At 42.1% G+C, this 14,472-nt stretch overlaps 1 non-coding gene across 1 annotated transcript; it reads right to left on the bottom strand.

The window, feature by feature from the left end:
• Positions 1-5,278: 5,278 nt before the first annotated feature.
• Positions 5,279-5,477, bottom strand: LOC145354594 (U2 spliceosomal RNA). The gene has a single exon (XR_013888869.1). It is a non-coding gene; the product is annotated as a U2 spliceosomal RNA (small nuclear RNA).
• Between the last annotated feature and the right edge of the window lie 8,995 nt (positions 5,478-14,472).

The following is a 14,472-nucleotide window of genomic DNA, read 5'->3' as shown; positions in this document are numbered from 1 at the left end:
GTCTGCAACCTTCAGCTTCGTTCTGTGATCCATTTGTAGCTCTGTGTTTTCCTCTTTTTTTAAGGTCAACTTTTGTGATGAAGACTGCAATGAAAGTATTCAATTTTTTTTTATGTTTCAGGAGAATGTTTTAAAGTTCAGCCTTTTTCGGGTGGTCAGTATGTTTGAGAGGAATGCTGGGAGAGAGGAACGCTGAGAGAGAAGAATTACTCACTTCAGCCTTGCAAGTGGTTATGTGAAGTAGAGGTAATGAACTTTTGTTTACTTAAATTCCCCTGGGATTTCAGATTATAGTGATTGATAGGGTCATGTGATGTTGTGATTTATGTATAATCCTGGATCTGTAGCAAAACGAAACAGGTTTTTGCAGAAAAGGAGTTGGAGTTTGGCTGTTCTGGTTGAAGGTAGGTGAGTTTTGCAGGCTGCTGAAGCTCTATATTTCTCTGAAAATTCCCAGGCTGTCTAGACTCACAGAAAGTACATTTGTGATTGGTAATTATATTTAAAATGGGTTTTATGTCTGTAAGAAGACTGTTGCTTATTTGGAACTGAGATAGTGATATGTTGCTTCTTTTCATGTTTAGAGATTGTTGAGCTGTTAAGAGTTAAGCTGCTCCATTTTGTTAGAGTTATACTTAAACTGTGTTATGAATAAAGCATGTTTTGATAAAAGATTCCTAATTTGTCAGTGGAATTACTCCTGGAGCAAAGCATCCTTTCCTTACATCTATGCCAAAATAGAAAATTTGTTGGGGCCTCATCTGGCTTTGTATTATGCCTTGGGATTCTGGTCTGGGACCCTAACAAGTAGAAGAAAGTGAACTAAACAAATCACATTCCCAGTTATAATCTTCCACATCTGTAAAGGGGAATAGCACTCAAACGTTTCTTGCAGCATTTTGAAATGTTTAAATATGAGACTGTGCAACTTGACAGCTGCGTCTGCCACTTATAATATTATTTGAAACATCTCAAGTGAACTCCTGGTACTGCCTCTTTCCATTTGCCCAATTTTGACTTGAAACTTTGAAGTTTATCTGTGATGGTCAGGATCATCTAGTTCTTCCCTTATATTTTAGCATTCAGTTCACTCAGATTGCTGAAAATGTCTATGAGAGATGCAAGCAAAGACCACCAGTAATTATCAGGTGGTAATTGTTTATAAGGCAATTCATGTATTGTTTTAATCTGGGCTAATGCATTATTGTTATTCTTAGAGATGTTCCTGGAGTTTCAGAGTAGGGTTTGATTAAATTTGTTGACAAATTGTGTGTGGGTTGAGCTAGACTTACCGTGGAAAAAAGCAGGCAATTGCAGTTTGAATCTGGAAAAGAGCAATAGCGTTTTTGTTCTCTCTCTTTCTGGGTAATTGAAGTCTGCTTCAATTATCTGCTTGAAAATGAGCATCTCTTTCCAGAGATCTGCAAAAGGCAAGAAGTGTTTTCTATCTCTCTCTGTCTCTTACTGGTGTTTTACTGTGTGGAGACAGGTTTTCTTCTGGAGGCTGCTATCTGAGAGTTAGAAGATGTATGTCTCTCTGTATCTCTGTCCAGAGGTGTTAAAAGGCTGGAAGACTAGGAATTCACATAAGTCTGTGTGTCTTGCTAACTGATTCTGAAGAGGAATTTACATCTATGGGGATATTGTTTAAATTGGAATTGGAATAGAAATAGCTAGCAGTTAAGAATTACATCTTGTTATGTTTAAGTATTTCAATAAGTAAAAGTTACTTTAATTTATTTTGTTATATTTTAGCTGCGCTGTTAAAAATGTTTGTTATAATAAAAGTTTCCTAGTGGGTCAATAAAATCATACCTGGAACTGAACACCTTATGTTAACTCCAATGCCAAAAGCAGAAATAGTTGGGTTTGAGGTCAACTTCACAATATACCTTGAAGTCTCTCATCTGGCCCCTAACATCAATCATGCGCTGCTCAACTATTCACAGCTATGAGGACGTTTCAATAATGTCCAATTCGAATTAGAATGGAACTTTTTTTTAAAGTTTTAATGGTCAAAGGAATATGTGTGTCCACAGAAGCTGGTCATACACAACAAATTTTGATTCGATTTATTATTGTCACATGTATTAACATACAATGAAAAGTATTGTTTCTTGCACACTATACGGATAAAACATACTGTTCATAGAGAAGGAAACGAGAGAGTGCAGAATGTAGTGTTACAGACATAGCTAGGATGTAGAGAAAGATCAACTTAATGCATGGTAAGTCCAGTAAAAAGACTGACAGCAGCAGGGAAAAAGCTGTTCTTGAGTTGGTGACCTCAGACTTTTGTATCTTTTTCCTGATGGAAAAAGGTGGTAGAGAGAATGCCTGGGCTGCCTTGAGTCCTTAGTTATGCTGACTGCTTTTCTGAGGCAGCGAGAAGTGCAGACAGAGTCAATGGATGGGAGGCTGGTTTGCATGATGGATTGGGCTACATTCACGACCTTTTGTAGTTTCTTGTGATTTTCGGCAGAGTAGGAGCCATACCAAGCTGTGATACAACCAGAAAGAATGTTTTCTATGGTGCATCTGTAAAAGTTGGTGAGAATCATAGCTGACATGCCAAATTTCTTTAGTCTTCTGAGAAAGTAGAAGTGTTGGTGGGCTTTCTTAATTATAGTGTTGGCATTGCTGCTATTTATCCATTCTTATATTTAGTGCAAACCATTTGAAATTGAACGTGCATTGCAGATCAGCCAGGCTGAGACTTCATTACTAGAAACCAACCTCATCCTTTCAACAGCATTGGGCAAAATAGCACTTGAATTGAAAACGTTAGCTTCAGCACTTTACAAATTTGCAAGTGTTAGCATTTCTTAATCGACATTTCAGATTTCATTGACAAAAAATGAATGGGAAGATGGCTTTATCACCATCCATGTACATATCATCATCCATACTGAGAAACATTTTAAAGTAATGCCTAGCTTGTAAGTCGCGGAATATTTGGAGACAATGGCTGGAATTTTACCACCTCACCTGCCTCGGAATCGGGGAGGGCGAGGCTCGCAGAATGGAAATCCTTAAGGGCCTTAGGTGGGATTTTATGATCTCAGTGGGGCAAGGTCGTAAAATCCCACCCTATATTTTGAATATGCATAATATTAAACAGTTTTGTAGATCAATTTCAAATATTGAAATTTATTTCAGTAATTTAATTCAGCTATATATTGTTCTTACTGATTTCTATGAAATAACAGTGCCCTGAAATGGATAGTTTGCTCTTTAAGGAATTTAATCAAAGTGGCAGTGGTAATGTTGGTAATAGCACTTGGTTCCATTAAGTATAACACCATACAATGCACTTTGAGAAGTCATCCAGCTTAGACAGGATTGGACCTGGTTGTCTCTCCTTGAGTTTGATTCTCTGACTGACCCAAATTCATAAATTCACATGTACCAATGTACAACCGAGATTGCATCGGCCACTTCAGAAATTCAGAAACAAAAAGATATTTAATCAGTGACTGACTGTGTGGAGTTTCCAAGTTCTTCCTGCGTCTGTGTGGGTTTCCTCCAGGTACCCCAGTTTCATCCCGCAGTCCAAAATGTTTAGGTTAGGTGGATTAGCCATGGTAAATATGCAGGGTTATGGCAATAGGGCGGAGATTGGGACTGGGTAAGATGCTCTTTTGAAGAGTCAGTGCAGACTTGATGGGCCAAACAGCTTCCTTCTGTACTGTAGGAATTTTATGGTTCTATTTTGCTGCTTTATGTCTGGGAGCATTATGGGTTCTACTAGTCAGGCAGTGGAGATGATCTTACCAAAACAATTCTAAGCCCAGGACGGGTGGGAAAACAGGAAATGTTATGCATTTAGTGCATGAAAAGATGGGCTACCATTCCTCACCTGTAGGGAAATGGGATGGTGCGTAAATCACCAGCCAGCCAGCAGTAGCAGCAGAGGGAGCTATTGCACATGTGCATGTGCAACAGCAACCAGCTGAGGTCTGAGAGAGAGACCTGTCAGATCCTTGTTGCTGCAGCTGGCCTCAACCCAGCAAACTACACACCCCCCCCCCCCCCCCCCAGCTATTGCGGGGACCTGCATCCGATTGCGGGCCCAACACTGCCAGAAATATCACCCCTCCCCACCGCACAGACTGATTACCTGCAAAGTGGCAACGGGGCCCCTCTCCCTCCCTCCACATAACTCCCTGTTTTCAACCATGTCAAACTTGCCATTGTGTGAGAACTTGCCATCTGCAAAGTCACAATCACTGCCAGGACCATTTCTGACCACTCCTTCATTTCTTACATCTTTCTCTACCTGCCTCTGACCCTGGAAATGGAAAAACCCTCAACCTGTCACCAACTCCCCATCTAAATTTTCTGCTCCAGTTTAGACATTCCAGTTTAAACTTGGCCAGCAGAGAACACTGCCTTGCCTTGAAACATAAAATCCTCTTTATTACTCCAGGATTACAATGAGGGGAAGTACATCTACAAATTCTTCATTATGACTTGCCTGTCCTAACCTCTTCCTCCATCCTGCTGCTTAAATCTTGACCGTCACCTGTTTTTAAATGCCCCACCTTCTCTTTCTTTCTTGAAAGCTCCAAACAACTATTGTTTTCCATTCTCTCCCTCCACCATGTTTCTGCATTTCTGCTGAGCACCGCATGCCTCCCTAGTAAATTGCCCTCATAGAGGCCATAAAGTCGTAGAGGCTTACAGCATGGAAACAGGCCCTTTGGCCCAACCTGTCCATGTCGCCCTTTTTTTAAAGCCCTAAGTTAATCCCATTGCCCATATTTGGCCCATATCCCTCTATACCCATCTTACTCATGTAACTATCTAAATGTTTTTTAAAAGACAACATTGTACCCGCCTCTTCTTTGAAACCTGAAACATTTTTTTGTGGGAAGTACTGTAGAAATGTTAATCATTGTTACTCTGAAATTAGCAGCAAAATGTAAGAAAGGATTAGATTTTCTTTTAAATGCCAATGTTTGTTATCAAAGTTAAAAACACTGAAGTATACATATTATATGATGTCCATTATTATCCAAAGTATTTAGGATCAGTTTGAATTTATTTACATTTCAAAGTACTTCGTCAGATATATAATATTTTTGGAACATCCTGAGGATGAGAAAAGCACAATAGAAATTCAAGCTCCTTAAGTCTTACAAGTCCAAGAGCAAAGTAAAGTTTTTTTAAAACTTTATTACAATCCAATCAAATCAAATCCAATTCAGAGTCCCATCAAGTTGGAACATTCCTGATCCAAGCTGACAAGACAGGGCTCTCACCTTCTGTCTTGGGTTTGATCTACATGATCCAAGCTGATTGGAGTAGGTGTAGCTCCCCCTCCAAGGCTTGATCTTATTTGCATCTTAGCGAAATAGCCGAGATGCTGCTTTAAAAAATTGCTTTAAATGAAGCTGAAATGTAACCTAATGACTTCAACCAAGCGCAGCATGTCGATACTACACTTGATCTTAGCCAAAGGGCCAAGAAGCGAAGTTTATTTATTTATTAGGCACAAAAAGGCTTACACTGCCGTGAAGTTACTGCGAAAATCCTCTAGTGATCATACTCCCGCACCTGTTTGGTTACGCTGAGGGAGAATTTAGCAGGCCAATGCACCTAACTGGAACGTGTTTTAAACTGTGGGAGGAAACCAGAGCACCCAGTGGAAACCCACACAGGCCATGTGCAAATTCCACACAGACAGTGACCCCAGCCGGGAATTAAACTGAGGCTTGGCGCTGTGAGGCAGCAGTGCTTACCACTGTGCCGCATGTGGAGCACAAACAGTTAATGATCAGTGTATAACAATGCAGTTATCCAAGCAACTTTCAGACAATGCCCCAGAATGCAGTCTCAATCATTAGGAATAACACTTGCTGAGTTTGGTTCTGGAACATAATAATTTGAAGTCATGGTACTCAAAAGAAACAAGCACAGCTGCGCTTGCTTATATGGCTTTACAATCTGTTTCATTCCTTGTGATCATAAATTTCATGTCTAAGGCAGACTTGCCGAGTGCCCCTCAGTAGGAATCACAATGAATAACAGATCCCCTTTCGTTTAAGGGTATAGTTTGCTGTCATAAAAGTAGGCTAAAACCCATTTGGGACAAATAAAATGAGAAGTATTTAAAAAAAATACATCCATCGTGTGCCCTCCCAATATTTTTATTTCCATTTGTGACATAATAAAAACTAATTTGACAGCCAGTAAAATCAAAGCCATTGGTTTTTGGCTGTTGCCAACATCAATGTTCCTCTGACCTCTATTTAATCAACTTCCAAAATGGCATCTCAGGCTGAGTCTGGTGATGTGGATTCTTGGTGTTCCACTTGATGTTGAGCTCAACGCCTTCCCCAGTGTTCAACTCTGTTAGCAAGGTTGTTTCCCTCCATTCTTTTGATGTTGTCTGCCTCTTCTCCATTTTGTTCCCCCCTCTGCTGTCAATAACCCTCACACATGATGTAACCATTTCATAGAAACCTACAGTGCAGAAGGAGGCCATTCCATTCTTCGAGTCTGCACCGACCACAAGCTCACCCAACCCCTATTCCCCTAGCTATTTACCCTAGCTATTGCCCCTCACACTACAGGGCAATTTAGCATGGCCAATCCACCCGCACATCTTTGGGCTGTGGGAGGAAACTGGAGCACCTGGAGGTAACCCACACAGGCACAGGGAGAATGTGCAAACTCCACACAGTCACTAAGGCTGGAAATCGATCCGTGACTCTGAGACAGCAGTGCTAATCACTGTGTCACCATGCCAACCACTGTGGCACTAAGAATGAACATCTCCTATGTCCTCCTTGCCAACCTCTTTGCCTCCAGTTTGCACAAGATTCATTTCAAAATGATGCACCCCCTCTCAATATATTTCATACCACTCTTTCAAGCTCTATGAGATGCCTTTAAAATTCTCAAGTTCAGGTCACTGCATTCTTACCTTAGAGGTCCACTTGCCATGTGGCCCCCATATGTATCCTTTGCCCTTTGCTCTGTTAACAGTGTGCACTTGATGCTGTCCACTCCACATTGGCAGCTAGTTATTTGTCACAACACTGCTATCCTGAAAAAGTCTTTGCCTCCCATCATTTATTTCAAAAGTCTTTCAAAATCCTTCTCTTGCACTGTGCCTTACGTCCCCATCCTAACCTCTTCCAGTTTGCATTATTCTCCTTGTTGTTGAGTCCTTCTCAATGCAAAGCATTTGAAACTTTTCCCTGAATGTGAAAAATTGACAAGGCTATGGCAAGGAGCAGGGGAATGGGATTAACTGGATGGCTACAACAAAGTCCTGGTATCGGGTTGATAGGCCAGATGGTCTCTTTTCATGCTGTGTTGTTCTGTGATTCTAGGAAGATCACTGGAAATCAAGTTGTTGCTGGAAAAATATAAAGGAGGGCATTTCTGGGACAGGAAATCCCTGTGTGTATTTACTCAAATCATTTATTGTCAAAATGATCTCAAATTGACAAGTAAAATATAAATTTGTGGGTAAATAGAATCTGTTATTTTAGATTTCATTTTAATAGTCATTGATGATTTACAATTTATTATAAATCACCATGTTCTTATGTTTTAATTTAGAAAAAACATTGAATGTTGGATATATGAAAGAAAAATATAAAGCATTGGAATTGTATAAAGAGGTTTGACATGATCAGGAATAGTCAGCATGGATTTGTCAAGGGCAGGTCGTGCCTTACGAGCCTAGTTGAGTTCTTCGATAATGTGACTGAACACATTGACGAAGGAAGTGCCGTGGACGTGGTGTACATGGACTTCAGCAAGGTGTTTGATAAGGTCCCCCATGCAAGACTTCTTGAGAAGGTGAGAGGGCATGGGATCCAAGGGCCTTTGGCCTTGTGGATCCAGAACTGGCTTGCCTGCAGAAGGCAGAGAGTGGTTGTGGCTGGGTCTTTTTCTGAATGGAGGTCAGTCACCAGTGGAGTGCCCCAGGGATCTGTTCTAGGACCCTTGCTGTTTGTCATTTTCATAAATGACCTGGATGAGGAAGTGGAGGGATGGGTAAGTAAGTTCGCTGATGACACGAAGGTCGGTGGTGTTGTGGATGGTCTGGAAGGATGTCAAAAGTTGCAGCAGGACATAAATAGGATGCAGGACTGGGCAGAGAAGTGACAGATGGACTTCAACGCGGATAAATGCGTAGTCGTCCATTTTGGCAGAACTAACGGGATGAACGAGTACACTATCAAGGGCAGGAGTCTTAGTAGTGTTGAAGAGCAGAAGGATCTTGGGGTCCGGGTCCACAGGACTCTTAAATTGGCCTCGCAGGTGGAAGAGGTGGTCAAGAAGGCATATGGTGTACTGGCCTTCATTAATCGAGGGATTGAGTTTAGGAGTCGGGAGGTAATGCTGCAACTTTATAAGACCCTTGTCAGGCCTCATTTGGAGTACTGTGCGCAGTTCTGGTCACCTCACTATAGGAAAGACGTAGAAGCTATTGAAAGGGTACAGAGGAGATTTACAAGGATGTTGCCTGGACTGGGAGGCATGCCTTATGAAGTTAGGTTGAGGGAGCGGGGTCTCTTTTCCCTGGAGAGACGAAGGTTGAGAGGCGACCTGATAGAAGTTTATAAAATGTTGAGAGGAATAGATAGGGTGGATTCTCAGAGGCTATTTCCCCAGGTTGAAATGGTCGCTACGAGAGGACACAGATTTAAGGTGCGGGGAGGAAAGTACAGAAGTGATGTTAGGGGTAAGTTTTTCACTCAGAGGGTGGTGAGTGAATGGAATCAGCTGCCGTCAGTGGTGGTGGAGGCGAACTCGCTGGGGTCTTTTAAAAGACTTCTGGATGAGTATATGGGGTTTTATGGGATTGGGGGTTATAGATAGGTCTATAGATTGGTAGGTGTTGATGTGATCGGCGCAACTCGTGGGCCGAAGGGCCTGTTTGTGCTGTAGTGTTCTATGTTCTAATCAAAATTAACTTGAAAGACACATTCAAATTAACAAGTTTGGGTGTGATTTTCAAATTTTGGACTTATCTGCTCTGCATTTCTAATTTTTTAAAAATTATTTTTCTCTTGTTGGTTGTGTATATTTTTAAATGTACCTTTTTCTCATCTGGTTCAAAAGTCTGTAGAGCGTTTAATACATGTTTGCAAACTTTTGATATGCTGACAGTTCAGGATTGGGCAGCAGAAACTCTCAAAACAAAGTTTTTACCCGAATCAGATCTGTGTAAATTTACAAAATACCTTAGAAGGCCAACAGATCCCCTGCTGACTTTTCAAACTGAGCTTGAACTATACTCCATATGGTGTCTAGCCACAGATGTGATACACCCACGTTCAAGGAAGCCCCTTTGAGCAATGCCAAAGCTCCACTATTACTGCATCCTGACTACAACTTTGTTCAGATTAATACCATATTCCTGTGGCAGGACTTGCCACATTACCATTTCCTTTGTTAATTGCCTTGAACTGAAACTGAGCAAAGGTTTTAAGTCGAAGTTTTACAGAGTTATTCAGTCATTACACACAAAAGGAGGCCTTTCAGCCCATTGCATCGCTGTTGGCTCTCAGACCCATACGCAGCTTCTCTATGACTGTAGCCCTGCAAATTTACTTCGTCAATTGCCTGTCCAATTTTCTTTTGAAATCATTAATTGTGTCAGATTGAAATATATGTACTAAAGATAAACACAACTCCAGATGTACACATATTGAAGATGTTCTGCTTGCACACACGTTATGTCGTCATAAGTTTTGATCATGCCTTAATTTAACATTAAAATTGCTCATGTAAACAGCTAGTTTGGAAATTTGGTATGTAAACATTTGGCATGTATTTGTGACCTTTGAAAAGAAGTGGCACTGGGAAGTCTTTTACGTTTACCCAACTTTATCATTATGTTGCAGATAAAGTTATTTATTTTGTTAGCAGTAACACCAATAACAATTTTCCAGTTGTTTAAAAAGTAGTTTGCAAATGTATGACACTGTTGGTGATCGCAACAGCTATTCTTTGTATTTCCCATAGATTAAACAGCTTAACTTTTATCCAACTGCTTGATGTCAAGAGTAAGTAAAAACGGGTGAGTGAAAACGGTCAAGATTGAGAACTGTAAGGAGTGAGATTTATAAGTGCAGGTAATGTACCAACGAGTGATCAAAAGCACCCTTAAGCATATATCATAGAACAAATACAGGACAGGAGGCAGCCATCTGGCCCATTGTGCCTGCACCAGCTCTTTGCAAGGGCTATTCAATCAGCCCATTTCCCCTCTCCCCCATTCAGTCTTCAAGTTTTGATCCAATTAGCTATGAGGAGAGGCTGAATAAACTAGGCTTGTACTCGTTAGAGTTTAGAAGAATGAGGGGAGATCTCATTGAGACGTATAAGATGATGAATGGGATGGATAGGATAGAGGTGGAGAGACTCTTCCCGCTCAAAAAAGACAGTAGGACTAGGGGGCACAGCCTCAAGATAAAGGGGAGGCGGTTTAGAACGGAGTTGAGGAGGAACTTCTTCACTCAAAGGGTGGTGAATCTCTGGAATTCTCTGCCCGTTGAAGTGGTGGAGGCTGCCTCGCTAAATATTTTTAAGAAGCAGGTTGATGGGTTCTTGATAAGAGAGGGGATTAAGGGTTATGGGGAGAGGGCGGGAATGTGGAACTGAGCCACGACAGATCAGCCATGATCTTATTGAATGGCGGGGCAGGCTCGAAGGGCTAGATGGCCTACTCCTGCTCCTATTTCTTATGTTCTTATGTTCTTATGAATATTGATTTGATTTATTGTCACATGTATTAACATACAGTGAAAGAGAATTTGTTTTTTGTGCGCAATACGAAGCATACCGTTCATACAGAAGGAGACGAGAAAGTGCAGAATGTAGTGTTACAGTCATAGCTAAGATGCAGAGAAAGATCAACTTAATGCAAGGTATGTCCAGTCAAAAGTCTGAGAGCAGCAGGGAAGAAGCTGTTCTTGAGTCGGTTGGTATGTGACCTCAGACTTTTGTATCCTTTTCCCAATGGAAGAAAGTGGAAGAGAGAATGTCTGGGGTGCGTGAGTTCCTTAATTATGCTGGCTGTTCTGCTGAGGCAGCAGGAAGTGTAAACAGAATCAGTGGACGGGAGGCTGGTTTGCATAATGGTTTGGACTACATTCATGACGTTTTGTAGTTCCTTGAGCGAGAGACAAAACAGACTGCATTCACATGAAAAAAAATCTAAATTTAGCAGGTATAGTCTATGGGCAGAGAGAGGTCTGCCAACATAGGAAGACATGGAAGCAAAGAGGAAGTCAAAAAAAATTTGAGGATGGTATCCTAATTGAAAGTGTAGCTAATCTTGAAAAATGAAAACTTTTGACATTTTTTCATTAGAAGAGTTTGGGTTTTTTCATTGGAAAGGAGAAGATTTGATAGGGTCCTTAACATTGTGAATAGGTTGACCATGGTAGATGTGGAATGTTTCAACTTGTGGGAGAAAGCAAAACTGGGAGCCATAAATACTACATAGTTACTAATAAATCTAAAAGTGAATCAGGAGAAACTTCTTTATTCAGAGAACTCACCAGAGGAAGTGATTCAGGATGTGCCCAAAAGGAAATTAGATAAGTACTTGAAAGGAAAGGGAATACAAAGATATGTTTAAAGGCAGAGGTTTTATAGATGAAAGAGGAAGAGGCTCAGATGGAATACAAGCACCAGTGCAGACTGGGTCAAATGGCTTGTCAGTGTGACGTATACATCAGTGCAGTAGGGTGCTGCACTGTTGGAGGTGCCCTCTTTCAGACCAGACCATTAAATAGAGGTTTTGTCTGCCTTCTCAGTGGCCATAAAAGACCCCAGGATGCTATTTCAAAGAGAAACAGGGGAGTCCTGACAATATGCAGCCAGGATCAACCAAGATCATGAAAACGAATGATCTGGTCATTATCACATTGTTGTTTTCCAGAGCTTGCAAATCTGTATGCCGCATTCCCGACACCTCAACAGCTTCAAACATAGAAAATAGAAGCATGAGGAAGTCATTTGGCTCTTCGAGCCTGCTTCACCATTCATTTTGATCATGACATGGAAATGCTCGACAGACTGGAGGGACTGATTGTGGACAAGTCCCCAGGACCGGATGGAATGCATCCGAGGGTTCTGAAAGAAATGGCGGAGGTGATAGTGGATGCCTTGGTTGTTATTTTCCAAATGTCGCTGGATTCCGGGGAAGTGCCGGAAGATTGGAAAATGGCTAATGTTACGCCGTTGTTTAAGAAGGGTGGCAGGCAAAAGGCAGGGAATTATAGGCCGGTTAGTTTAACGTCTGTTGTAGGTAAAATGTTAGAATCCGTCGTCAAGGAGGAAATAGCGAGGCATCTTGAGGGGAATTGCTTGATAGAGCAGACGCAGCACGGTTTCGTTAAGGGGAAGTCGTGTCTGAAATTTATTGGAGTTCTATGAGGATGTGTCTAGGGCGGTGGATAGAGGAAGGGCGGTGGATGTGGTCTTTCTTGATTTTCAGAAGGCGTTTGACAAGGTACCTCACAAGAGGTTATTGCAGAGGGTAAGGGGGCATGGAGTTGGGGGTAGGGTGTTAGCGTGGATAGAGGATTGGTTGTCAAATAGGAGGCAGAGAGTGGGGGTTAATGGGTGCTATTCGGATTGGCGGTTGGTGACTAGTGGAGTGCCCCAGGGGTCGGTGCTGGGGCCTCAGCTATTTACCATTTATATAGATGATCTGGAGGAGGGAACCGAGTGTATGGTGTCGAAATTTGCTGATGACACCAAGATTGGTGGAACGGCAAATTGCGCAGAGGGTGTGGAGAGTCTGCAGAAGGATCTAGATAGGCTGGGCGAATGGGCCAGGAACTGGCAAATGCGAGATGGTCCACTTTGGTAGGAATAATGGTAGGAAGGACTATTACTTATGTGGCGAAAAACTGCAGCAGGCAATGGTGCAGAGGGACCTTGGGGTCCTTGTGCACGAGTCGCAAAAACCCAGCCTGCAGGTGCAGCAGGTGGTCAGGAAGGCGAATGGGATGCTGGCCTTCATAGCGAGGGGGATTGAATATAAAAGTAGGGAGGTCTTGCTGCAGCTGTATAGGGCACTGGTGAGGCTGCAGCTGGAGTACTGTGTGCAGTTTTGGTCGCCGCACTTACGCAAGGATATTTTGGCCTTGGAGGGAGTTTACTAGGCTGATACCGGAGTTGAGGGGGTTGAGCTATGAGGAGAGGCTGAATAAACTAGGCTTGTACTCGTTAGAGTTTAGAAGAATGAGGGGAGATCTCATTGAGACATATAAGATGATGAATGGGATGGATAGGATAGAGGTGGAGAGACTCTTCCCGCTCAGAAAGGACAGTAGGACTAGGGGGCACAGCCTCAAGATAAAGGGGGGGCGGTTTAGAACGGAGTTGAGGAGGACCTTCTTCACTCAAAGGGTGGTGAATCTCTGGAATTTTCTGCCCGTTGAAGTGGTGGAGGCTGCCTCGCTAAATATTTTTAAGACGTGGGTTGATGGGTTTTTGATAAGCGTGGGGATTAAGGGTTATGGGGAGAGGGTGGGAAATTGGAACTGAGCCACGACAGATTAGCCATGATCTTATTGAATGGCGGGGCGGGCTAGATGGCCTACTCCTGCTCCTATTTCTTATGTTCTTATGCCAGCATTGGACTGCGCTGGGCACTATAAAATTCAATACAAAAACAGAAAATGCTGGAAAATCTAGGGGAAGAAAGAATAGAGCCAACGGTTTCCACAGATGCTTCTATTCTTTCTTTCTCTGGATTTTCCAGCATTTTCTGTTTTTGTATTGATCAGCCATGATTAAAACAAATGGCTCGAGCAGGCTCGAAAACACTACAGAAACAGAAAATGCTAGGAAATCTGAAGAGAGAATAGTGTCCTAAGTTCTCCCTCAGTGTACCAAAACAGGTACGAGTGTGTGACAACTAGGGGATTTTCACAGTAACTTAATTGCAGTGTTAATGTAAGCCTATTTGTGACAAATAAATAAACTTTACTTTGCTCTTAGACTTGTAGGAAGGAAAGACCTTGAATTTCTATCATGCTTGCAACACTAATAAATAAAACTTTAACTTATTTAAAATTCAATTCAATTACTCAAAGCAAGAAAGGGAGGCTGGCACTGTGGTTAGCACTGTTGCCTCACAGTGCCACAGATGTGGTTTTGACTCCCAGCTTGGGTATGTGTGAAGTCTGCATGTTGTCCCCATATCTGTGTGGGTTTCCTCTGGGTGCTCCAGTTTCCTCCCACAGTCCGAAAGATGTGTCGGTTAGGTGCGTTGGCTGTGCTAAATTCTCCCTTGGTGTACCCGAACAGGCGGAGTGTGGCTGACTGGGGGATTTTCACAGCAAATTCACTGCAGTGAAGTAAGCCTAATTATGACTAATAAATAAAACATTAACTTCTTTAAAAACTCATTCACTAACTTTATTGCAAGAAGGGAGGTTCCCCTGATTGCTGCCTGGGACAGGCTGGGATGTTGCTGATGTA

This window comes from Carcharhinus amblyrhynchos, chromosome 17 (genome assembly GCF_965287045.1).
Source record: "Carcharhinus amblyrhynchos chromosome 17, sCarAmb.v2.hapA, whole genome shotgun sequence".
Taxonomy (NCBI): Eukaryota; Metazoa; Chordata; class Chondrichthyes; order Carcharhiniformes; family Carcharhinidae; genus Carcharhinus; species Carcharhinus amblyrhynchos.
Note: the sequence above shows the minus strand (reverse complement) of the source record. Positions and strands in the feature narration are given on the sequence as shown.